A 25,499-nucleotide genomic window follows, 5' to 3' on the forward strand; every position below is an offset into this window, starting at 1 on the left:
AAGCTGTCAGCCCATGGAAATGCAGAGCAAAGGCCGATTCTACTTCTTTCCTGCCCCTGTGGTCCTGCTCCTTTGATTGAAACGTTGCTTTCATGTCTCAAACGTACAACTTCTGACATCAGATTCTGGGCACATAAATTGATAGTGGCTCTCCTACAGCAAATCACAATTGTTATAAATTCTGTTGATGTTGTTTTGGTCACGTTGGGCCTTGGTTGGGCTTATGTGACCCGCAGTTGCCCTTCGGAGAACACCACAGCATTCTGGATTATGACTTTCCCCCATCTTTGAATAAACACTGAAAGCTTTCTTTACCTCTTGGTCCAGTACTTGTTTGCCATCTGGTGCCTGGTTTGACTACATCTGCATTTACTTAAGGACTTTAGGCGAAGGCTGGGTTTACATATGGGAAGAAGGAGAGAGCATTGCTGATTTCTTCCATATGTTCATTTTTTTCATATATTATGATTTCTGTAATCTCACCAATGTCGATCCCTTCAGACAAACCTCACACTGTTCCTTGGGGACCAGCTTCTTTGTGTGTTCAGCTGGGAGTTTCCCCGAGAACACTTTTTTAAAAATGCCATTACGTTCAGTGTAACCCAGCAAGGCTTCTAGATGGGAACAAAATTAATGTTTTTAAAGAGCTGGGTTTTTGGTTGTTTTTTTCCCCACTTTCCCTTACAGGGGGCATTATCTGCTTTGAATGAATCTGAGTAAAGAAGGAGGAAACCCAAGAGCTGGCTCCTCTCCTCGTTTTGAATTAGGTATGTTTCGCGACCCTCCCCATGCCCGCTGTCCTCATCTCTTTGTTCTGGGTCTCACAGATCACTGCTCTAAGTCCTGGGCTAGGCTTGCCCTGTCCAGCTCCTGAGCATGTGCAGGAGGCGTCCTAGGGGAATCTCATCCCATGCATCCTGAGATACAGGATCAATGCAGGGTGAACTGCACTTCCTGTTTTTACACAGCCATTTCGAACTCCTTCTCTACAGTACACTTAGGTCAGAGATGAGTGTATGGCATGAGCTCTGAGGAAACCTGGTTTGACAGTGTTTTACTGACCTGGGCAGGTCTCTTAATTTTTCTAAGCCTTGCCTTCTCTAAAACATCAGCATGGGACTTCAGTTTGGGGTTGCACATCTTTCTCAGAAGCTGAGGAGGGCTGGGCAGGATTTAGTGGGGACCAGATGTCAGTCACAGAAGGAGTGTGAGGGCTGATAAGTAGAAGAGAAGTTCTCTGGAATCCAGGATATTTATGTAGAAGGGTAGTGACTGGTGTGTGTGTGTGTGTGTGTGTGTGTGTGTGTGTGTGTGTGTGTAAACATCACTCAATCAATCACTTTGAAAGGTTCTTGCCACCATCTTGTACACTAGATTTTTAAAAAGCAACAAAACCTTCCTCAAAGAATGTTTTGGGATAGCCAACAGATTGCTTAGGCTATTTGCAGCCCGAGCAGGAACATTTGGCTTAGCCTATTTACAAAAGACAGACTAACATCACCAAGAAGTCTGTCAGGTAAGAGGCGGGGCAGGACCAGAATTGCTCCTGTGACCAGTCTTTCCTTGTCCACTCCACCTGGAGGTATAAAGAACAGGGCAGCAGAAGTGATCTCGCCACTGTTTCCTGAGACCTTTCATGTCCTTATAGGAAGCAATCAGGTGGAGTAATGAGAATCTCCTGCCCCCAAGGGGCTGTTTGGGGACCTTCAGAGTCTGGGGGAGGACCCTGGCATTCCTGGGCTTCAGATGTCTCCTGTTGTATGGCTCTGTATGTTTATGGTCCTCATGGATTTCATTACTTGCCTGAGATTCCAAGGATGCACAGGCATTAACGGATGGTAATGTTAATAGACAGCATGTATCTATCCAAGGAGGGAATGAACTGGAGTTGAAGGGTACGGGCTGGAAGCAACACTAAAGGATGAAAAGGGCAAAGCATAGGACAGCCAGAGTGAGAGCAAGTGTTGTGGGGACAGTGTCCTGAGGGAGACAGGGCTGCACTGTGGGGACCTGACATCTCACAGGAGCTCCGAGAAGCTCCAGCTGCTACCCTCTGGTACCCTGGCACGTTCAGCCTGGGGATGGGGGACGACAATTACATGTAGAGGTGCAGGTGGCAGTGAGGTATTTCTCATGATACCCTGCCGTGAGAGGTATGCTGAAAGCTAACCACAAGCTCTGATGATGGACCCAAGGCAGGTATTAGAAAAGGAAAAAAAAAGCAATCAGAGATGATGGGCCCCCTCTGGGGTTTCTGGACTTGGGCTCATGACCCACTTATGAAGAACACTGAAGATCTCATTAGGAGCCTGTTTGCACAAAGCTCCCTTCTTCATCTTACAGGAACACACACGGGGGTGGCCAGGAGTGACAGCCTCAGGTTCTCCTCATCCTGGTCAGAGGGCAGCAGCGAGAGCGATATCAAGAGAAGACATGCTGCAAGATCTCTCATGGAAGTGCAAAGCTGATGTCAGCTAGTCATGTGAGTCCAACCCCATTATTCAGGAAGAGGGGAATCTGTCCTTGTTGGTGCTACATGGCCTGGCACTTACACTTGAGATGTGATTTTTTTTTCCTCCCTCTTTCTTTTTAAAGCAGCAGGCAGCCAGTGAGTTTAAACGCCACCTCTGGATACCCAACACGGAATCTTAGCTTCACACTTTACCATAGCGGCATCTTTCAGATTCTTGAGGTGGGAATAGGACCATGAAAACATACGTTACAGAGGAAAGACACTAGGCCATGGAAAAATTCTAAGCCCTTCTACACAGAGACTAAGGCTTGCGGGGACCACTTAAGCCCTCTTCTGGGAGTGGTGGAGTGCATGCAGACCTTGCCCAGGACATTCAGGGAGGACACAGCAGGTTGACAAGGCTGGAGTGGGAGATATGAAGGCTTGCAGGGTGTTGTTAGATGGTGGAGAAACCCAGAATAAACTCAAGGAACCTAGGATCCAGGAGAGAAAGCCTGGAGAAGTGAAGGGAATAAACAAAGGTTGTGGGGTTACGCTGGAGTGATTGAGAGGTGGGAGGGCAAGCTACATCTGAGCATCTTGGATGAAATGAGGAATTTCATATGGTAGAAACCGAATGAGGATGTTTTAGGAGACCTGCCTTCCACTGTCCCATGACTTCTTCACTCTAGCAGGGCAAATACTGTCATCCAGGCAGGGGTGACAGTGGTTTGCCTGTGACCTACCTACACTCTGTGCCTTCCTTTCCTGCGTGTTCTCTTTCCCATTAGCTATTTCAATCGCGTCTCTTTTGGCAGAAGGCAGAGGACACAATGATGCAGGCTGTACCCTGCTCAGCGGCTCCACTATAGACATTTTTTTTTGTATCCTTCTTCAAGGAACCCTCCCTGCTCTCCCTACTGGGCACCAGACTCTACTTTGCTGCCTGCTGAGAAGCAACAGCTGTTGGCATGGGGAGCAACTCCCAGCTGTTCACCCAAATTCTTTCGAGCCTTGCTGAGTGTCAATGCTTTTAATTAGTTAAAATTGGATGGGGGCTGACGAACAGAGGAGCAAAGACAAGCCTAAAATTAGCTGTAGACAAGAGGACTTTCCCCTAAATACACTGATTCCCAAAATACTTAGCTAAGCGTATATGTACACCCAGGGATAGGGTTTAAAGAGCCACAGAAGTAAAATTGAAAGGCCAAATGGGACCAGCCCTGCCTCCCTGAACAACTGGACTGGAGAGGAGTGAGAACAGTCTGCACCCTCATTCTGGACCAGGCGCTGTGCCAGATGTTTTGAGTGTGGCAGTTCAGCAACCCCTTCCTTCTCCAGGGAGGATGGTTTGGGGGCTCATCATTGCTCTCTACAGATGGGGAAACTGGGCCTCCAGGCATCTAAACCCAGGTCCCTCTCACTTCTCCTGTCTAATAAAAGGAAAATGGGGTGCTGAGCTCTGGTTATCCGGAGCAGTGATGCTTGAGGCGGGAGACCAGAAGATTCTGATTTTTATACCCTCAGAGGAATCACTGTAGGAACAATCCTACATGGTTGGCCTTTTTCCAAACTCAAACCCCCTCCCAAGCACTTCAAGATATGCTGAAGGAATGAAGAGACTGTCACAAGCAATTTGTAGGTAGATGAGGGTTTGAGAAAATGCCTTTCTGTCCCCCTCCAGCAAAGACCACTGTTGTCTGGAACCAAAGAAGAGCCAAGCATTGTTTGGTTCAGGTATCTAAACTGGGTAACTTCCCTTGATCTCTCCTTCATGGCAGAATCTAGGCTCCCCCAGAAGGCAGTCCACCTGGCAGGACTCATCACATCAACTTCCTTCATCTCAGCGCCGGCCTAAAAGTCTCTTTACTGGGAAGCGCCCCAGTGAGGCTTTCCGCGCACATCTGGAAGCTTTCCACAAAGGGCCTTTGAAGCAGCCTGCAGCATTCTCGGAAAGCCTGGCTCACTGGCCTGAGGTTTCCAGAGCAGAAGCCCACATTTATTTTTCTTTCCCGCCTTCTTTGAGGAAACTCAACCCCCCAGTGGCTTTGTGGGTCTCTGCAAAGCAGCTCTGATTTTCATCTTACCCCCGACAAGGCTAAAGTCTACATGGGCGGTGAAAAATGGCAGCACACTCAAAGGGGGGGCTTGAAAGAATGGAGGAGGTTCACCGTGTGCTCAGCTCCTTAGAACCCTTGAGTCCTGCCTGACTCATCTTCGTAGTAGAGAAAATGACTTGGCCCATTGCTCAGCACCAGTGACATTTTGCCCACTCAAAGTGTCTAAGGCTGGGTGTTCCGAGGTGAAATGAATTAATAGTGATTTGCCTTGCATGGAAGAATGTTACAGGAGGTAGCTGAAGTCAGCCACTTTCTGCATTGTCTAGCACATAGTTCAACAGGTCTGTGGGGTCCCTTCTCTGGGTCATCCCCCTTCACAGAAGCCAAGAGCTGCTCATTCTATACAACTTAAGTCACATCAGCTCCCTTTCTGAGATGTCGAATCCCTCTGTCAGTTGTGTTAGTTTTTATGACCTCAACTTCTCAGTGCCTCCCTACTTTTATTTATAGACTGCCATTTCTGTTTTTAAGATTATGTCTAGCTTACAATCCCCTGTAGTAGCTGAAGACATGTCTCTGTTCAGATTGAACCTCCACACCAAGCAGAGTGCCTAGTTTGACAGTGTGTTCAGTGAATGCCTGTGCATTAATTAGTCCACATAACCAATATTACTTAGCACCTACTCTGGGTCATATAACCATGGCTATAATAGACATGGGGCCTACATTGTAGCAGGAAATTTCTAGAAACTCACTAAAAGTGCATACACTCGAATATGATGTATTCAGGACAAAAATTAAAGAAATATAGTAAAGACAGACTCTTAGTTGTAGCTCCAATGCATGAAATCCAGTCAAGAGAAGCCAACAATCATAGACTTTCTTTGAGTTAGGTAGAAAACTGAGATTAAAGGGAAAACTCTCACTCTAAAAATCTGGAGACAGAAGAATCCAGTTGCAGCTAGATCTTGCCAAGACAAGAAGCTGCTGGAACCATGGACCAGCAGAGGCATTTCAGTGACAGCCTGAAGTGCTGGGGGCTGACTGTGGATGAGTGTGAGAGTTAGAAACTCCTGATGGCCACAACTTAAGTGGGAAAAGGACGTATTATCATAGGTTTTACCCCATGAGCCTATCAGTTCTCACTGTGAAAGCCAAGAACAGTCTGCTATGGCTTTGACACAGGGAAAGAGGAAGCATCAGGAAACAAACCATTGAGTTCCCCAGGATAAGACCTCACTCTGCAAGAACAGGATTTTCCAAAGCTTTATCTGCCTACAAAAAAATTTCTGCTCTAGCTGCAATCCACCTTTGCTTATTACAGGAGAAGTGTGTGTGTGTGTGTGTGTGTGTGTGTGTAGACATAAGCCCATAGGAATGCTGAGATTTGTGTGTGTGTGTGTGTGTGTGTGTGTGTGTGTGTGTGTGTGTTCACGGAGAGATCAATGGTTAACCTTGGATGTTGTTCCTTGAGAGATGTTCACCTTTTTTTTGAGACAGGGTCAGAAGTGACCTAGGACTTTCCAATATCCACCTGTCTCTGTCTCCTGAGTCCTGGTGTTATAAGCATGCAACATGCCTGACTGCTTTTTTTTTTCCAATGCAATTTCTGAGTTTTGAATGATGGTCCTCCTGCTTTCAAGGCACATATACTGACTGAGCTATGTTTCTATCCCTGATACATAGATTAAATCAAAATATTATAGAATGACTATTTTTCTTCTCCTTATTTTCCCATCAAACCAACAGGATTCTAGTTTAATGTTGTATCACACAGCTCACAGTGCAAAAAGACACAGGCTATGGAGGAATTCTCAGGAAACCAAAGATTAGAAGTGAGATGAAAACAAGGAGAATGGCAAACTTGAAGTCTCTGATATCTACAAGGAGAGCAGACATTAAGCAAAAATAAAAATAATATATATGTATAGTGGCCCTCATAGGTGGCATTATTAGGAGGTGTGGCCTTGGAGCAGGTGTGGTTTTGTTGGAGGAAGTTCGTCACTAGGGAGTGTGCGTTGAGCACTCAGACGCTTACGCCATGTCTGGTGGGTCACATTTCATTTACTCCTGCCCGCAGATCCAGATTAGAACTCTCAGCTAACTCTCCAAGACCATGTCTGCCTGCATGCTGCATTTCTTCCCATCATGATGATAATGGGCTAAACCTCTGAACTGTAATTCAGCTCCAGTGAAATGTTTTCCTTTATTAGGGTTGCCATAGTCATGGTGTCTCTTCACAGCAGTAAAACTCTAAGACAATATGCAATCAAAACCAATTACACTATATGCAAAATTTAAAAAAACAAACTTAAAGAAAAAAAATAAAGTGTTGTGGTAATCTTCCTGGAAAAAGCACTGTGACATCAATGAGTATGGAGAGAGGAGATGCCACCAATAGACTAAAGCCAGGATAGTTCCTGAAAGGCTTCAATGCTGGGTTTAGTTTATACCCTCATTTTATATTCTAAAACAACTAGGTTAAGCATGCAAGCAAGTAGGGTTTCATGGAAGTGTATGTGGCACAGAAGTGTGTGTCAGCAAGTTGTTAAGGGCAAGGACCCATTGTTTCAGCCGCTTCTGTCATTCTGTCCCAAGGAGCAATGCTTGGCAAATAGGCAGTGTAAGTAGTGCTTAAGTAAATCACTAAATAAATCAATATCTAATCATTGGTCTTTTCTACTTTATTCGTCTTCAAAGGTAATGCTGGTACTATGTAGTAGAAGCATATAGGGCATGAATACATGAAACAAGTGGAAGAACTTCAGGGCAGGAGAATGGACCCGGTAGCTCTCCCTTAGCCAGACCACTGGACTACATGTGAGTGATAGAGTTATGTGATGTTAGGTGTGGATACAGCATAGACACTGCAAATTTTAGGACAGTTCTTAGCAACATTTTTGTAATGGATGATGAAGAGAGGAGAAAAGATGAAACCAAATGAAATATCCACTGAAAACTAGAGGCAGCAGAAGGGAGAGGAGAAGAAATGAAGAATGGCACAGTGTGGTCAGGAAGGCATGTGTCTGTAATCTTGGCTGCTGTAGGAGCTGGGCAAAAACACTGCTTGGGCCAAGAAGCCAGATTGAGACCCACTAGGCAACATAACCTCACTATTCCCCGAAAACAAACAAACAAAGAAACAAACAAACAAATAGATGGTTGAGTTAGTTAAGAACAAAAATTCTGCGTTTGGCGGCACACACCTGTAATCCCCGTACTACAGGTTAGGGTAAGAAGATTCTAACTTTGAGGCCAGTTTAGGGGACACAGGTCTTGTGGTTGGATAATGAATCCAGAAAATATAAAAGGGACACTATGCGGTACACATTCATCCATCTGTATCAGTAATCATTTAAAATGTTAATGGCAGAAGTATATTGAAGATATTCCCACAGTCAATTAAGGAACAAGCAAGGCCTATAAGAAACCTGTTGAAAATATAAAAATTTATGTGGATTTGTGAGTGAAGGCTGCTCGTTCATTTCCCGGCCACCCAGACCCGAATAATCACACAGAAACTTTATTAAGTACAACACTGCTTGGCCAATAGTTTAGGCATCTTTCTAGCTAGCGTATATATTTTAAGTTAACCCATTTCTATTTTTCTGTGTATCGCCATGAGGCTGTGGCTTACCAGGTAAGGTTCCAGTGTTAGACAGCTATATGGTGTCTCTCTGACTCTACCTTCTCTCTCTCTCTCTCTCTCTCTCTCTCTCTCTCTCTCTCATTCTTCTTCTTCATCTTCTTCTTCTTCTTCTTCTTCTTCTTCTTCTTCTTCTTCTCAAGATAGATAGATATAGATATAGATATATAGATATCTTTCAGCCTGGTTATACTCTGCCCTGCTATAGGCCAAAGCAGTTTCCTTATTAACCAATGATAATAAAATATATTCACAGCATACAGAGGGGAATGCCACATCAGGGATTAAAAGTGAAAGGATGGGGCGCTTCCTCTTTCCTGCCAGCGCCCCAGCGATGGGCATCTCTCGGGACAACTGGCACAAGCGCCGTAAGACCGGGGGTAAGAGAAAGCCCTACCACAAGAAGCGGAAGTATGAGCTGGGACGGCCTGCGGCGAACACTAAGATTGGCCCTCGTCGCATCCACACGGTCCGTGTGCGAGGAGGCAATAAGAAGTACCGTGCCCTAAGATTGGATGTGGGGAACTTTTCCTGGGGTTCTGAGTGTTGTACTCGCAAAACAAGGATCACTGATGTCGTCTACAATGCATCCAATAACGAGCTGGTCCGCACCAAGACTCTGGTCAAGAACTGCATTGTGCTTATTGACAGCACACCGTACCGACAGTGGTACGAGTCCCACTATGCACTGCCCCTGGGCCGCAAGAAGGGGGCCAAGCTGACTCCTGAGGAAGAAGAAATATTAAACAAGAAACGATCAAAGAAAATTCAGAAGAAATATGATGAAAGGAAAAAGAACGCCAAGATCAGCAGTCTTCTTGAGGAGCAGTTCCAGCAGGGCAAGCTTCTCGCCTTGTATGGCCTCAAGACCAGGCCAGTGTGGCAGAGCAGATGGCTATGTGCTAGAAGGCAAGGAGCTGGAGTTCTATCTGAGGAAGATCAAAGCCCGGAAAGGCAAATAGACCACCTGTCATAGCTCATGTAATAAAGGTGTTTATTATTCTGTTAAAAAAAAAAAGTGAAAAAAGTGAAAGGATGGAGAGAGGCAGGGCATGCCATTCAAAGCAAAGCTGAGGTCGTATGGGAGCCTGGGTAAGGAAGCTGAGAACTGTGGATGAGGCCAAGTGCAGGATGTTCTTCCCATAAGGTGGCCTTCTCGAAAGAATTGCATAAACTATGGTAACTGAATGAACTTGAAAATAAGGGCATGAAGGAAATGCCCTGGCATGTCCACAGGAGCTCTGTGGAAAAGGCAAAGGCCTGGGCTCTTTTCACAGGACCAAAGGTGATAAGACAAAAAAATCAGGTGTACTCTCCTGCTGTAATTATATTTGCTTAAACTATCTACAGACATCAACTCAGGTTTTGCTTGCTTTAATAGTGAAAATGAGAAGGGTTTTGTTTGCACTACTCTTGAGCTCAAACGCCCAGGGCGCCACCTGTTCCCCATGCAAGTCTTCGGAATACCCTTTTATCCTCAGAGATTTAGCTTTGCTTGTACGGATAGGGTTGACATATTAGTTCTACAAATTAAGAAGACTCTGGGGACAAAGAAGGATTTATGCATGGTAATTAGGTAATGGTAAGTGGTAGTTGGTGATGGTAAGTTCTCCAAGAGATGAAACAATACTTAGTGTGTATGCATTCACAGAATGCCAGGACACATAACACAAAACTTGACAACTGCAAGGAGGAAGAGACCAATGAAGTAGGACAGTTGAAACTTCAATTGATTGTCTAAGAGACGGAGAATAAGTAAATCCTGAGTACAACTGTCAATCAATTTGATCCAATTGACAGAGACATAGACTAAAGCAGACCCAAATTCTTCCCAAGGTTTCCTCTGAGTGATACAAGAAAAACAGTTTAAAAGACTAGAAATACTAAGTATGTCTTCAAATTTAAAGCATATTTAAAGCAGAAATAACATATGGGTGAGAAAACCTCAATATTTGGATATTAAACAACATACTTTTAAATAGCACATGGGCCTAAAAAGAAACCTCAATAGAAGCTAAAATATTTTTCACCAAGTTTTATGGGATGTAACAAAAGCACACTTTAGAGGAAAATTTATAGCATTAACCTTATTTATCTAAAACAAAATCATCTAAAATAAGGAAGCATCTTCTTAGGAATTCAGTTAGGAAGCAGAATAATGTAAGTTCACAGCAAGCTGTAAAAACCACAGAGACCAAAACAGAAATCAAAGATTGAAGCACACACAAAAGCAATCAGGAAACCAACAAAAGCAAAAGAAAAAAAACCCACCACCACCAACAACAAATAAAAAACAGAGAACATAGACAAATAAATAATATCAAAAATTCAAAATGTCACAGTACCACTGATACAATAAATAAAATAAGTGCAATAAATAAAATCGCTCAATGTAAAACACAGTTCTCATTTCAAAAGAGAATAAGCAATAGTTCATTCTGAAGCCAAATATGAGTGATCACTGTCCAGAAACATGAATTCGGTCCATTGTGGGAGAGGTTCCATGAGAGTATATTGTTCTAGAACAAAGAAAGCCACAAGCAAGGTACAAGTTTATTGGTGGGAACCACAGGAGAGCTACATAGAGAAAAGTAGGGAAATTTCTGCTCTAATTTTAGGCTGCCCAGTGGCATTCTTAGCTGTGGAATTGGTGGAAGCTAGTGGCATGTCAGGAGCACATTTTAAAGGTTTAGAGAGCATAGTGTGTCAGGTCAGACACAGGTGTGGGCAATGAGCAGCTTTCAGCAGGACGACAAATAATCCAACTTGACTGGCTCCTCAACAATCTAACTCGACATAATCAAAAAGTTAAAATGAGTCAGTCTTATAAAATCTTCAACACGGGGTTGATTTTTTTTTCTTCTAGAGATTTTAGTCTATAAATTCTTGCCACCGAGTTTTCTCGTGTAGATGAGATGGATTGTTTCCTTGAAAGAGCGAACAAAGTACTAAAACTCACACAGGGAGAAATGAGAACTAAATAATCTAAATAGAGTCATATCTATCAGAGAAATTGAATCAATAATCACTAAGACTTCATAAAACAGAACATCGGGCCAGAAAGTTTTACTAGTGAATATAACAAAATATGTATGCAAAAGGTACAGCTATTCCTCTATCACCTACAAGAATCTCGATGAAGGAGGAAAATTTCCCAACCCCTCCTGCGGCCAACACGACTCCAGCACTGACATGAGACAAAGACACTGAGAAAATGAAGTGCATGAATCAAAGTCCTTAGGCCTCGGGCTCCAAACTCTTCTCCACAGTACTGACAAAGAAAGAACGTTCATAGGAATACACACCAAAGTCAGGCAAAAGGCCGAGTTAACATAAAATGTTATCAGTATAATACACCACTTGAAAAAGTTAATAGATGTAGAGAATCATTTGAAAAACAATCTAATTGCCATTCATGATATAACATTCCTGGGAAACTAGGGATACAGGGAACTTCTTCAATTTGATAAAGTCAGCTACTAAATATTATGAAAGTAACAACATATTCTGAGAAAAACTGGCTATCTGCCCTCCCCAACATTAGGACTGAGTAAAGATGTTACTCCTAATCACTCCTACCAAGACTGTACTTGAGTCCCAGCCAGCACAGTAAGATGAGAAAATAAAATAAAAGCCTCGCAGATTCAAAAGAAATAAATAGATCTCCTTGTTTTTAGATAACTTGAAAAAAAAGATCTCCCAAAGAATCAACATTCCAAGAAAGCCATAAGCATCCAGGCATCTATAACTTTTCCAGCAGCTGCCACTGACAATTTGTAATGTGAATTTAAAACGTACTCTTTCCAATAGCATGCTGTAAAAAGAAAGGTGGGCATAATTCTAGCCAAAACAGCACACGTCCTACATAGGGAAATCCTTCAGAGCTGCGACGGGGGAAAAAGACGCAAAGATATGAAGTAGGATCCGTCTGCACTTACAGGTAAGGTAGACACCCAATGTTAAAATGACTAATGCCTCCACTGGATCAACAAGCTCCACAAAACACCACTGAATTCTCAACAGCTAGCCTATAAATATCAATAAAATGATTCCGAAGGTCAGGTGTGGTAGTATCTACCTACAGTCCCAGAATTTAGGAGGCTGAGGTAGGAAGATTGGGAGTTCAAGGCCAGCAAGGGCTATTTACAGAGTTCCAGGTCACAACACTCTCTGTTTGATTTTGTCAAACAAATGACATGGGAAGACAAACAAAAGCTAGATTAGCCAACCTGGTATTAATGGCCTTCACAATTAAGCCACAACAACCAGGAAAGCATGAAATTGGTGAAGAATAGTTAGATGCATTGCTGGGGAAAAAAAAACAAAACAGTGAGCCCCAAACAGATCCACACGAAGAGGCGATTGCTTTTTGACACAGGAGTAAAGGGAATCCAGAGGATGTAGGGAATCTTTTCAGCAGTTTCTACACCAATGTTCAACATCAGTGGATCTAGACACTGAAAGACACTGTTAACAAAAGTAACTCAAGTGGCTGACAAACTCATCCCTATGAGTCAACACTGCAAATCACAGAGCGTGTCGGCTACATTTCTGTTGCTGTGAGAAAACACCATACCGAAAGCAACTCCAGAGAGGAAGGGCTCATTTTAACTGATAGTCCCAGAGGGGCAGAGTCTACAGTGACAGGGAAGGTGGGGCACAGCAACAGGAGCAGGAAGCTGGCAGGTCACATTCTCATTTGCAAACAGGAAACGGTCAGAGCAGGAAGTGAGGTGAGGCTATCAGCCCCCCAAGTCTTCTCCCAGAAATGCTCTTCCTCCAGCAAGGCTGCCCCTCCTACAGGTTCCATAACCTTCACAGACAGTGTCACCAACTGGGGCCCAAGTGTGCAAACACATGAGCATGCATGTGTGTGACATTTCTCACTAAAACCACTGCGGCCACATAAGGGCGGCCTAGTTTTGGCAATAAAGTTACAGATACAGTGCTAAAATCATTATCCACGAGAGAAAAACATGGTAAAACTGGATCTCTAAAGTTTATAAACAGTCCTGGGAAGTATTACCTTAGAAGAAGGAGCTAGACAGGATGGGCCACAGATCTGAAGAAAACACATACCTCACAAAGAACTTCTACTCCAAATACATAAAGAACACATAAAACTCTAGGATGAGAAAAGCAACCCAGGAGGAAAATGTGCAAAAGATATGAATATGTTCAGACACCCAATACTATTTCTCATTAGGGAATGGGAAATTCAGAAAACATTGATGCGTAGCTGCACCCTAGGAAGTGTTTCCTAGGACAGGGAAGTGCAAAAGCATGCACGATAATGTCAAACAAGGAAAGGAAGGGATGTGGAACAGCATGGCTTCTCCTTTGCCGGGGAGAAGCAAAACAGTACAGTCACTTTGCCTGAACATTTGATACATTTACCACGAAGCTAAGTACAGTGTTTCCCCAAAACACAACAACTGTGCTCCTAGCTGTTTGGGCCAACTGGTTTTGAAAATATTTATGAACACGTTAAAAAACTGTCATGTGAAATTTCAAAGTGTTTTATTTCTAATCACGCGAATGGTAGGTAACAAAGGCGTCCTTCAGGAGTCCAATGTACAGCTTTTCAATAAAGCAATATTTAGCAATAAAAGAACTACAACTAAGCCACTGGAAGACACGGGTTAGCTATAAAATCATACTATGAAGTGAAAGGAGCGCATGTGTAAAGGTCGCATTCTGCACACAACGTTCTGGAAAAGGCACCCATAAAAAGATGGGTGTTGTTGCCAGGTGCTCAGGGGAGGGAAGGAAGGATTAGCAGGTGACACTCAGAAGCTGTCTACTTCGCTGCGTGGTAAATGTCTTCTATATTGTACTGGAACTGTATCAACATGGCATTTGTCAAAACCACTGGATGGTATAGTACAAATGGTGAAGTTTAACACTGGCAAATGAAAACAAACAACAAATTAGGAGGTGGGGGTCCTGTGCCAGAATACATGCAGCATGTGAGAAGCTAAGTGCATCACCAACATGCGAGACAATCCTGCTGACAGCGGTGAGAGCAAGGTGCGGCCCTAAGGAATTTGAGAAAATGATAGTCCTAACCAAAGCAAAGAGGAAGGAAGAGAAGAAGAAGGAGGATAAGAAATATGAGGGGCGGGGAGAGAAAGGGAAATGGAAGGAACAGACAGAAGAGGAAGACGAAAATGACGACAGGAAGAAAAAAAAATCTATAGAAAACATGCAAACTTTAAATTAAATATCACAAGAATGTGTGTTAAACATTCTAATGCGTGTCAACTGGACCTGGCAGGTTAAGTGAATCTACGGGGGAGCAGTGGAGAGATGGGTCTCACTCTTTGCAGATTAAATAGAAATGGGGCTAGAGTGATCTAAATGAAACCAGACACAGTCAGAAACATCACCATGAGCTCCTGCTTAGCTTAGCTGTGATAAAGAGGCTTATGCTAGTCTATTCACAATATGCTCCTTCGTTGTCAGCTGAGGATGCCAAGGACCAACGGGAGTGATGTGCTCCTTTGGTGTCCAGGCTTTGGTGTTTAATGTTCTTCTCATTTATGAGAGCCAGGTTCCTTAGAGAAAGGACTTATTCTACACTGGGGTAGACACAGGCAAGATGAGCCTGCATTAGTGCCAGAAAGCTAAGTCACAGACATGAAATATGTCAAGGGGACAGAGAGGCAAAGTAAGGAACTATCAATGTTTCAAATGGGAGTAACTGAACAGCAAAAATAAAATCCAAAGCACAGGCACCTGCAAATTATTACATGAATAAGTGAATACATAAGCACAGGGAAGAGGCATCTCTTTCTTGTAAAAGAACGTCAAATGTATGTGTGTTTAGGGCAACTGTCTTCCTTCCAAAGAAATGTTGCAGTGGAGAATCTGGCAACTTGGGTGACTGGGATGGTGAGCTGTATTGATGGTGGAACGTAGACACAATGTGGGAAGAACAGCCTTTTGTGTTGGGGGGGGGGGAGGGTTCTTCCCCTCAAACTGAAACTCCAGTTCAATATCCAGTACAATATCCAATGAATTCCCAGTGGAAATACATTCTACAAAATGTCTGATCAGCACGAAGGGAAGCAGAGGAACAAGGTTTTCTAAATGCAACATTACAGTAGAGTATTGAATGTGATGCTGGAGCGTTGAAAAGCACACAAGGCAAAACTGCATAATATGCACTTTAGTTAATCACAATATATCAATCCTATATAATTAATTGTAACTAATATAACAACCCCAGCAAGATGTTAACAATAAGGGAAACTGGGTGTCTAGTTTACAGGAAGTCTCTACATTGTCTTCACCCATTTTTGTAAACATAAATCTACAAAAATAAAGATTTCTAGAGTAATACATATACACACGGCATGCTAGATGTGTCTGTGGCATGTGTGTACGCATGCTTGTTATAAGCATCTATGATAAATAGCGGGGGGGGGGGAGAAAAGCTGGATGGAGCGAAGTGAGACTGAAAGGCGGGAGAGGTCGGGCATTGGTGCAGGAGGCAAAGACCTGCATCTCGAACAAAATGACACATGTCTAGAGATTTAACGCAGTACTATGGACCACGAGACTACAGGGGAAGAGGATTCCTGGTAGAGGTCTCTGAGTGTGAGTGTGTTCAGTCTCTCTCAGGAGAGCAGGCCTGACTATCTGCTGCTTATCCTTGGGCAAGGGGAGAGGACCTGTAGGTGGAGCCAGAAGGGAGTGTATGTCCAGTGGGCTGTGAGGCATGGTGGGAATGAGGGTCAGGCTGTGGAAAAAGAGATGAACAGAAATCTCCTTTTTGAATAGGATTGTCAGAACTCCAGGAGCTTTTCTGTCTTTGATAGTCATCCTTTGTGACATACCTGCTTACCCAGGCAGGCACACACTCTAAGACAAGAGGCCCCAGAAGGACATATACTACCATGGGACAGGTCTTGGGCAGGCTGTCTCTGTTCTGAAGAAAAAATTTTGATTTTTCCTAGATAGACAAAAATGAAAGTTTATGACTGGTTTTTCACACAATTTAGTGTATTAAAAAATTAAAACACCTTCATATTCCTGAAATATTTAGATAATGGAAAGAAAGTTAGATTTTCCTCATTTTTTCTTTTTATTGTTAAGCTAATTGGCTTAAATGTTCATTTCATATATAGGAACAACCCACAGTCTGTAATTAGTTTCAAACCACCAACGTGGAAAGAGGGCAAGCCCTCAGCTCACAGAAGGACACAACACCCTGGGCTTTCAATAGCTAGAGGTGTTAAAAGCAAAAGTCTGAAAGATGAGCTCACAGCCACGACTTGTTTAAGAAATAACAAAATGACTTGCAAAGCAGGCTCTAGAGCAATCAAGTATGATCCCTTGCTGGTCACCTTCTCATTCCGCTTCCAGTTCCAAATAAGGTTAGAGAGTACTTAGAATGACTAGGTCATCTCTCACCAACAGAGGATGCTCCTCTAGGTTCATCACCTGCATTTATGTAAGATCTGCCATCTCTCAGAGAACCGTAATGATGCAGATGAACTCAGCACCACTCCCTGGTCCATAAAGGACACTGTCAACCCACGGGTCTCTCAACACGGCGGGAGGGCTTTATCTGAGAACAGCTTGGTTTATTTAAGTGTAGGAGATCAAAATTCAATCATTGGCCCTATCTTTGGTGCATTAACCTCTCTGAATTTCCATGTCTCCATCTCTGGAATGACAATCATGTGAAGATTAAATAACATTCCCTTAGTGCCTATGATAGCACTTGCATCAGAGAGGTGGTGATGAGCAAGCATGGATTCCTTCCCAGATATGATTATACATCCCTTCTTTGCACTTAGTTTTGATCAGTAAATGTATAATAAATGATCAATAGTTCAAACACAATTATTTCTTGGAAGTCATGAAAAGTGTTTTCAATTAGAAATTACTATTTTTGTGCAGATGAATGCTTTGCCTGTATTTAAGTAAATCACAAGCATGCATAGCCTATGGGGGCAAGAAGAGGGCAGCAAGTCTTCTAGAACTGGAGTTCCAGAAAGTTGTGAGCTATCGTGTGGGAACTGAGTCCAGGTCCTCTGCAACATCAGCAAGTGTTCTTACCCACTAAACCATCTCTCCAGACTCACTGGAAGATACTTATAATATAATGTTGCGAGAAACTATCAAGTACTAAGCTCTGACTGCTTGTCAGAGCCACATACATTATTTCACTGTCTTCACGATGCCCCAGTAAGGTGTGCTTCCTAGCTCTACTTTACAGAGAAGGGTCAAGGTTAGAAAGATTAAGGCATCTTCCTAGTGTGATGGTTGTCCTGGTTGTCAATTTGACTACATCTGGAATCAGCTAAAACCCCAGCAACTGGACCTGCCCATGAGTTATTTATTTTTTTTTAATTACATTATTTGAGAAGGCAAGACCCACCCTAAATATGGGCCATACTTTTTGGTGGGCAGCCCACAGAAAATGACCAAGAAGCTTTTGGGTTTTGCTCCCACTTTTTTCTTGGTGAGTTTATCCACCCCGTTGCTGAGGCATCCCTTCTCTGGTATTAGAACCTACTTCTTCAGGATTCTAAAGTAGATTGAAGAGCAACAGCGCCCTGGGAATCATCTGGTACTCCAGCTCCAGATTGGTGCTGCTGAGATGTCCAGTCTCACAGACAGAACAACTACCAGATTCTTGGTCTTGAGACAGTCATTGTTGGACGACATGCACTACAACCTGTAAGTCATTCTAATAAGTCCTATTATACATGCATGTGTGCGTGTGTGTGTGTTCAATCAGTTCGGTTTGTTTAGAGACCCATGACTAATACTTCCAGGACAACACAACCAAGTGGAAGAACTGGATCTTGAACCCAGGTCCTTCAGATGTCCGAGGCCACGCTCTTAACAGCTATAGCTCCATGTGAGGGATTTAATGTACATTTTTTTAAAGAAAGAAAAGATGCTTTTAACTTTTGTTAAATGACTCAATTGGGGTGAGAAAGACTGCTGTTGTGAATAACCTCAACAGCCTCATCCCATGGGACTGGAAGACACTAGGCCAGGAATAGGAGGAACAGCAAATCTGCCAGGCTCGGCCCTTCCTTGTTGCAGAATAGTGTTTAACTATGCAAAGATGTGTTGAATTTGTTTAATTATGTAAAGATGTGTTGCTGTTTTGCCTTGCCTGCCTATGGTATAATATAAAGCTGAATGGCCAATAGGGAAGGAGGAGGTATATGCCGTGAGATAATTTTTCTCTTTGGGCTTTTTGGGACCCTGCCACCCAGCTCCCAAATAAATCACACAAGGAAGCTTATTTTTAGTTATGAATGCCCAGCCCTGGCTTGGCTAATTTCTTGTCGGCTTTCCTTATGTTAAATTATCCCGACTACCTTTTGCCCTGTGCTTTTTCTTTCTCTATTTCTGTACATCTTTCTTTACTTCTTCCTCCATGGCTTGCTGTGTGTTGGGTGGCTGGTCCCTAGTGTCCTCCTCTCTCTGTTCTTGACACTTCTTCTTCCCCCCTTTCTCCCCTCCCCCAGGACATCCTCCCCCACCCCACTTCTTGTTTCCACTTCCTAGAACTGCTGGCCATGGTTTACAAGCGGAAGTCTGAGGACAACTTGAAAGAATCATTCTCTCTTTCTACCGTGCAGGTACCTGAACTCCAATGGTCATGCCAGGGTTAGATGCCATTACCCACAGAGCCACCTCACCAGCCCTTCACTTTTCCTCCTGGTGCACAGTACCGATCCCAATAAAGCCAGGCTAGAAAGAAGTCCCCATGCTGGCCCATGTCCCTGTGTGTGGTTGTCTAGGTAAAGAGGTCTGAGCGGCCCTGCTCACACCCTTGGTCTCACGCCCCTTAGTCACATGTCCCTCGGTCTCACGTCCCTTGGTCTCACGCTCCTTAACTCACAGCCATTGGTCTCACACTCCTCAGTCTCACGTTCCTAGGTCTCACATGAGGTCTGTTTTTTTTTTTACTTGTCCTCTTTAGCCATTCCAAATTCCAACTCCAACTGCCCATCCCACGCCTTCTTCACGGTCTCACATTAGGGTTCTGGATTTCTGCTGCTTCCCTTTTCCTGTTTTACCAGCAGTGGCTCGTCTGGATTTGGTAAGCAGAATGTCTCCTTTCCTGATAGCATCCCCTTCTCGGACACATGCTCCAGTTCCCCATTGCCTGCAGTGGGACTGACTGTCAGGGTGGTTCGGGAGGTTTAGGATCTGTAGCTCATAGAGTCCATGAGAAACTGATAATAGATAACGGCGTCAAAGTAAACCATGGCAGCTTCTCAGGCAGCAACTGTGATATATTGAAGGGGCATGCTAGAAAGGTCCAGCCGCGAGCACAGAAGGAAGGTGATGGACGGCACAGACACGCTGCACCGTGGCTGTTTCTAATTTTCCCACTGATGTTCTGCTGCCACAGTCAATGCCTTAGTTTTACCATCTACAAAGTAGGCCGCTGTAGGGAGGGGAGAAACCCTGAGTGAGTGAAGTCCTGACTGACTGTGTGTTGTTGACATGAAGCATCCCAGAGCCTCAGACTCAGCTCAGAAGTATGGGAAAGACTTCTTCTGGGTCAAGTGTGGAAGTTGACAGTGTTTGGAGAGAATACCCACCGCAGCTCTCTCCTCCTGGATGTTTACATCCAGAAGACTGAGCCTACTTAGATTACCTAAGCCTTTCCCCTTGATCCAGCTGTATACCATAAACCCTGCCTCCTTGTTTATCTGTATGGAGCAGCCCGGCTTTCTTGTCAGCGGGATGCAATAGCTCTGCCTCTCTGTTCAGTGCCGAGTCTCGCAGCTGCTGAGGTTTCCCCACCTGAGAGCTCAGACCACCTGATCCCAGCTTTTCTGTCTGTGTGTCTGTCTGGTCTTTATTCTCTCACCGCCCCGGTCAGGTCCAAGTACCTGGGGACAGAGCACAGACTCAGCAAGGCATAGAGAGGTTGGTGCAATCACAGAGAAGATGTGTAAGAAGTGTGCAGTCAGCAGTCTAGACTGGAGTGCTTGTATGTCCCCGAGACTGTCGCGAAGACCCCTCTCTGACTTTCCAAATTCCACAGACTTCCTCTGCATAGCTTATCCACTCTTTTCTACAAGTTCCAGTGATTGGCTGGGCTCGGTTATTCCTTCTGAGACCTCCACTTCCATCCCGCACCTTCTCTGTGTTTCCTTCCTTCTTCTGTTATGTCCAGATCTGAGCCACTCCTTTCCAAATTCTACCCCACATTCAGGTCCCACCTGATGTGTCCACCATGCCTCCCTCCTGTCTACAGCTCTTTGAATTCATAGCCATTAATGATTCTTAGAAAATAACCACTAAATGTTGGCTGTTGTCTCAGGAGTTTGATTTGGTCTCCTTAATTAGAATGTGATATTTTCTTTGTAAAATCTGTCGTCATCCTTACCGTCTCTCTGGCATTATTGTGTGCATGTGTGACTGTACATTCCAGAGTACCCACGGAGGGCAGCGGACAACCCGGCATACTTGGTTCTTCCTCTTTCACCTTTATTTGGGATCAAGAGACTCAACTCAGGTTGTGACGCTTGAGCAGCAGACCCCTTCATCTGCTAAGCCATCTTGCCAGCCCTGGAATATTTCCTTGACTAACACTGACATTGTTTTAGAATGCTAGCTGCCCGTCCAAAACAAATATTCAAAAGGTTCCTAGCAATGTGCCCTTGGAGGACTCCCATGTGGGAGTGTAAAGATCCCTGGACTCTGAGACCTATGGTGGTTTCATTTTAAAACAAACACGGTGGTGACGTCAGGCCTCCTGAAGCTACCCTGATAGGTTGACGTGCTGGTAAAGGTCTGCTGGGCTGAAATATGGCAAAAGGGAAGAAGATTAGAACTGTAAAGAGCAGGGAGGTGGCCAGGAGGGAGAACCATGGAGAATGGCCATGGTTGCCGATGGAGTAGCCAGCATGTCCTCTGTGCCCCCACGCTGCACATGACATGTATGGATGTTACACACCCAATGACACAGTTCTGGCATCAGGCACCTGAATCCAAACCCTACTCCATCCTGTCAGGAGTGGTGTGGCCTCAGCTAAGCTACTGAAGATGTTTGCAGCTTATTTCTTTGATCTTTCGATTGGGATAATGTAGAGCAGTGTTTAGCACTGTTTCTCACATGAAGATACGGAAGGTAAACATTCCAGGTTTTGTGGGACGTGAGGTCTCTGTCACAGCCCTGCTGCTGTTGCAGCATACAGGGGCCGTAGGATTTACGTGGGTGAATGTGGGTGGCTGTGTCCCCATTTAACTTGGTCTGCAAAAGCAGGCAGGGGACAAGACTCAGTCTGTGAGAAGCTTTCTGGCCTCTAGTCTAGATTCACTTTATAAGGTCCACAAGCGACTGAAGAATTAATAGAGTCTGTGCTCTTAAGATTGTTCTTCACTCACAGAAGCTACACAACAAATGGCGGCTGCTACTGTGTCCTGGGACACAGCCAGCAGGACATGTCATTACAGGGCAGAAGAAACTGAAGCCAGGAGGTAACCTCTGTAAGATCTGGCATCTTCCGACAGTGCCAGTCACACTTAGAGTACGGGTCACTTGGAGTTGAAACCCTTCAGCTTTTCCACTGCAACACTGTGAACTTGAAAGTTCTTGTTAGAACCGAGACCTCAGTGCACTCAGCCAGAGGGAACTCCGTGTGTCTGGACTTGGCTCAAATCCTGGCACTGGAGAACCGATTTTAGCTTCTAGCGGCCCAAATGAAGCAGGCCACTCTGCTGCCTTAAATTCCGGGCTGCAGTTGGCGAGGACCAATTGTTGGGTACATGCTCCTGCCACTCAGGGTACACCCAGTCAGGGACTTCGCTGGCCCCCATGTCAGTTTCTCATGAGACCACTGGCTCAGGCAGCCCTTGGGGAGCTCTAATTAATGCGCAAATAGGGCAGGCTTCCCAAATCCCACATTAGTTCTGCTTTGTAGGGTGCCAGAACCCCTCCACCATAGAACAGCGCTCTATGCTCTGACTCTCAAACAACCCAGTAAGTTCAAATGCATTTGGGCTGGGGGGGGGGGGGGGGGCTGGGTGACAAGAGTGCTAAGTTGTTATGTGTGATGACAAAGAAAGAAAGGCCTTTTCTTGGGAGTGGGGACATGAGGGCACCCTGAAATGTCACTGGCATGCCCTGTGAACTCTTGGGCTTCCCTAGCTCTTCCCTGTCTGAAGGGCTCAGGGTGTGGACTCTGAGGCTGCCCTCAGGACAGGGAGAGGGTTGGACACCTGATATTCTGAAGCTGGGGGCAGAGACGACTTCTCAGATCGCATGTACATGGGAAAAAAAGAAGGAGGAAGAGAAGGGAGGAAGGGAGAAAGAGAGAACAGGACAAGATGCACTCAGTGGCCCAGACTGCGCATGTTTTGAAGTTGTCTACTTATCTGTCTTCCTATTTCTCTGCTTTTCTTCCTTCCTTTCCCTCCTCTCATGCCAAAGTGCAGTCTGACCAGGAGCCTCTCCGAGGACAGGAATCTCCGGTTCTATAGCTGAGAGTCACTGTGGTAGTTAGCTTTGTGCATGTGGATTTAACAGCAACCGACTGTCTGTTTTGCTTAATTCCACATGTGCCAAAGCAAAACCACTTAGGTCATAATCCCTAAAAGGCATGATGTCTGTCTGTTTTCAAAGTTCAGAAGACCACTGAATTCATGCATTTTTTTTCTCATTAGGGAGAAGACCCTGGCTTGGCCTTTAACTGCACAGACAATCCAAGGAGTAAAACACTGGGCTAGGAGCCTCCAGAACTCACCCACCACAATGGCTCTGACACTCAGATCTAGATGGATCCTATAGGCTTCTGTCTAGTTAGGTTTCCAGCAGGAAAGACCCCGCTAGCTTTACCTGTCTATCGGTGGCTTCCTGACTTAGGAGGGATGAAGGAGCTTTATTACTGTGGCTATGCTTTCAGACCCCAGTAGACTTAGCCTTGATTCCTAAATATTTAAAACAACAGTAACACAGTGTTTTCATGCCAGGTCTACAGTGAACGTTGAGCATTTTCCTTTGTTCCCCTGCTTCTTCTGCTTTACGAAGACAAGGGCTGCTCTCATCAATATCATCGGGATAAGACACAAGCTGCTCTACCTGGGAGTCACTGTCACCCTCATTTTATTCCCAAGAGCAAAGGGTGGCTGGGAGATTTGGGGGAATATGTTCCACCAGAACGTGATTGCAGAAAAATGTTAGGAAGCTAAGAAGTTTTAGACTTTAACTTTGATTTCCTTGAATATTCTATGTTTTCTCTTTTGCCAGACTTCAGCAGATCTTTTAAGCAACAACAACAACAAAAAAGAAAACAAACAATTAAACAAAACAATTATTTTCCTAGAACATCCTTAATGCATGCACTAGCTGATCATATGCAGGATGGAAGCCTTGCTGATGCTGGCTACTGGAAGAAGGCATTGCCCTCACAGGCAAGCAGGGTCTGGCGTGGGAGTACCCCAGCCTTAGACCAACTCTCTGGAGGCATGCTGCCCAGGAAAGGCAGGAACAGATGCAAATCCTCTACGAGGTCATCTGCCAAGACGCTGCGACAGTGGTCCGATCATCCGACCAAAGCTCGTGTGGCCCTATCCACACTGAGGGCTAAACGGTGATGAGTGGCCGTCATGACCTGGTCAGATCCAGCTGTTTCGATGAGACACGTTCAACATTACCCTCGAAACAAAAAGAACAAGGGCGCCTCTATGACAATAACCCTGTGGAGGGCTATTTATGGCTGTTTGGGTTTACCCTCAGCCCAGAACACAGAGCACAGCTGAAAACACTGTTTTGTCTTTCAGGACACATCTTCCAAATTTTCCCATGAAGCTGACACTCCAGACTTATGCACTGATGCTGCCTCTGTTCACCCAGAGAAACAGTCGCCATGCCCTCCTGAGTCATCCCCCACAGGGGCAGGACAGCTATTGATAGCACAGCGTTAGGGACCGTGAATGAGGCAGATCATGACTCTGGTCTCCACTTCTGCACTTTTAGTCTCAGTCAATTCTCTTTACCACTCTACGGCTTAAGCAGAAAGGTGTCACCAGAGTCCAGATGAGATACATCGTATTATCTGACAGACATCTTTAATTATGCCTTTGTCTCGGCCCCATCATCCAGAGACCCGGCTGTGGCCTCTGTCTCTGTTTCTATATATCTACCATTCCACGCCCATCTATGGAGACCGAGGTGGGATTTGGGGTCTGGTTCTATTACCTCTGCTCAAGGTCCCTGACTGCAATCAGGGATCCACCCTTGAGAAGACTGGAGATATGGGTAACAGGAGTAGCTAATTGGTCTCCGCACTGGCTACGAGACTGATTTACAATCATTTCATCCATATAACAAGCCCACAGGCAGTCACCTCTATCAATTCATTTTTACACCCGAGGAAACAACGTTGGAGGGTTTAGGTCCAAGTCGCAGGAATTCTAGCCAGTGTCTGGCTCCAAAGTTTTCACCAAGTCGCCAGTGCCTCTGCCTTTGAGGACTGGTGTTTCCTAGGCGTTCGCTCCTGTCCTCCTAGCCACCACCACCACTATCCCTCTTGACTTTCCCAGCTATGTATGCAAAGAGCAGACATTTTCATACTTTACAAAGGAGCAGCTGTGTTTGAAATAAGCATGCTGCGTCCAGTATCAATTGCCGTAAAAGAGGGAGCTGGCATTCCCTGCCTCCTCTGACACATACTTTGTAAATGCTGGTCTTTGTTCAGTTCTTATTAGGAAGGTCATATGAGCATGCTCACTTTAGGGAGAGAGAGAAAGCAGAATCAGGACATTTAAAGCCAACCTCACAAATGACAGAACTGTTACTGAATCTAGGAAGTCTTGCCTAAGAGGTGGGCTCTTAGCTTCTGATGCTTCCTGGCCTTGAGAAGAGAAGGATACTGATTGGGTAAGAGGAGGTGAGCATCTTCAAGAGCAGGGGAAGCAAATCTGCCAAAGCAGGAGACTTTGTGAGACTGGGTGTTCTGGAAGCTCCAGAAGGAGGAAATGCCCACCCAGGTAGATGGAAGCAGACCCACAGAACCTTGACTTCTCCCCTGCAAAAGAGGTGGGCCACCCTAGAGAATTTTCCAGCATTGAGCAATGGTGTAGGTGTTCTGTTTCTTTTAGAGCCAGGCCCACTGAGATGTAGCATTAGGAAATTGCCTCAGATTCTTTAAACACACTGTACCTCTGAAATTTGCCTACAAAATCTTCAGGTTTTCTGTGAGCGCCTATATTTAAAACCAGAGTGGGGAAGCCTTTAGCCAATACGCACAAACATGAAAATGTGTGATGGCCAATTTAACAATAATTTTTTGAATTTGTGACTCCGGCAAAGTAAAGTCACAAAAGGCCCCGGGATACACATGCATGT

General features: G+C 44.7%; 1 protein-coding gene and 1 pseudogene across 1 annotated transcript in view; one reads left to right on the forward strand and one right to left on the reverse strand.

Moving 5' to 3' along the window:
* Positions 1 to 25,499, reverse strand: part of Fggy (FGGY carbohydrate kinase domain containing) — a 384,056-nt gene that overhangs the window by 27,765 nt on the left and 330,792 nt on the right. The gene's annotated exons all lie outside the window — the stretch shown is intronic.
* LOC148122754 (small ribosomal subunit protein eS8 pseudogene) lies at positions 8,491 to 9,176 on the forward strand (annotated as a pseudogene).

Source organism: Myodes glareolus, chromosome 3 (assembly GCF_982192425.1).
Source record: "Myodes glareolus chromosome 3, mMyoGla1.1, whole genome shotgun sequence".
Lineage (NCBI taxonomy): Eukaryota > Metazoa > Chordata > Mammalia > Rodentia > Cricetidae > Myodes > Myodes glareolus.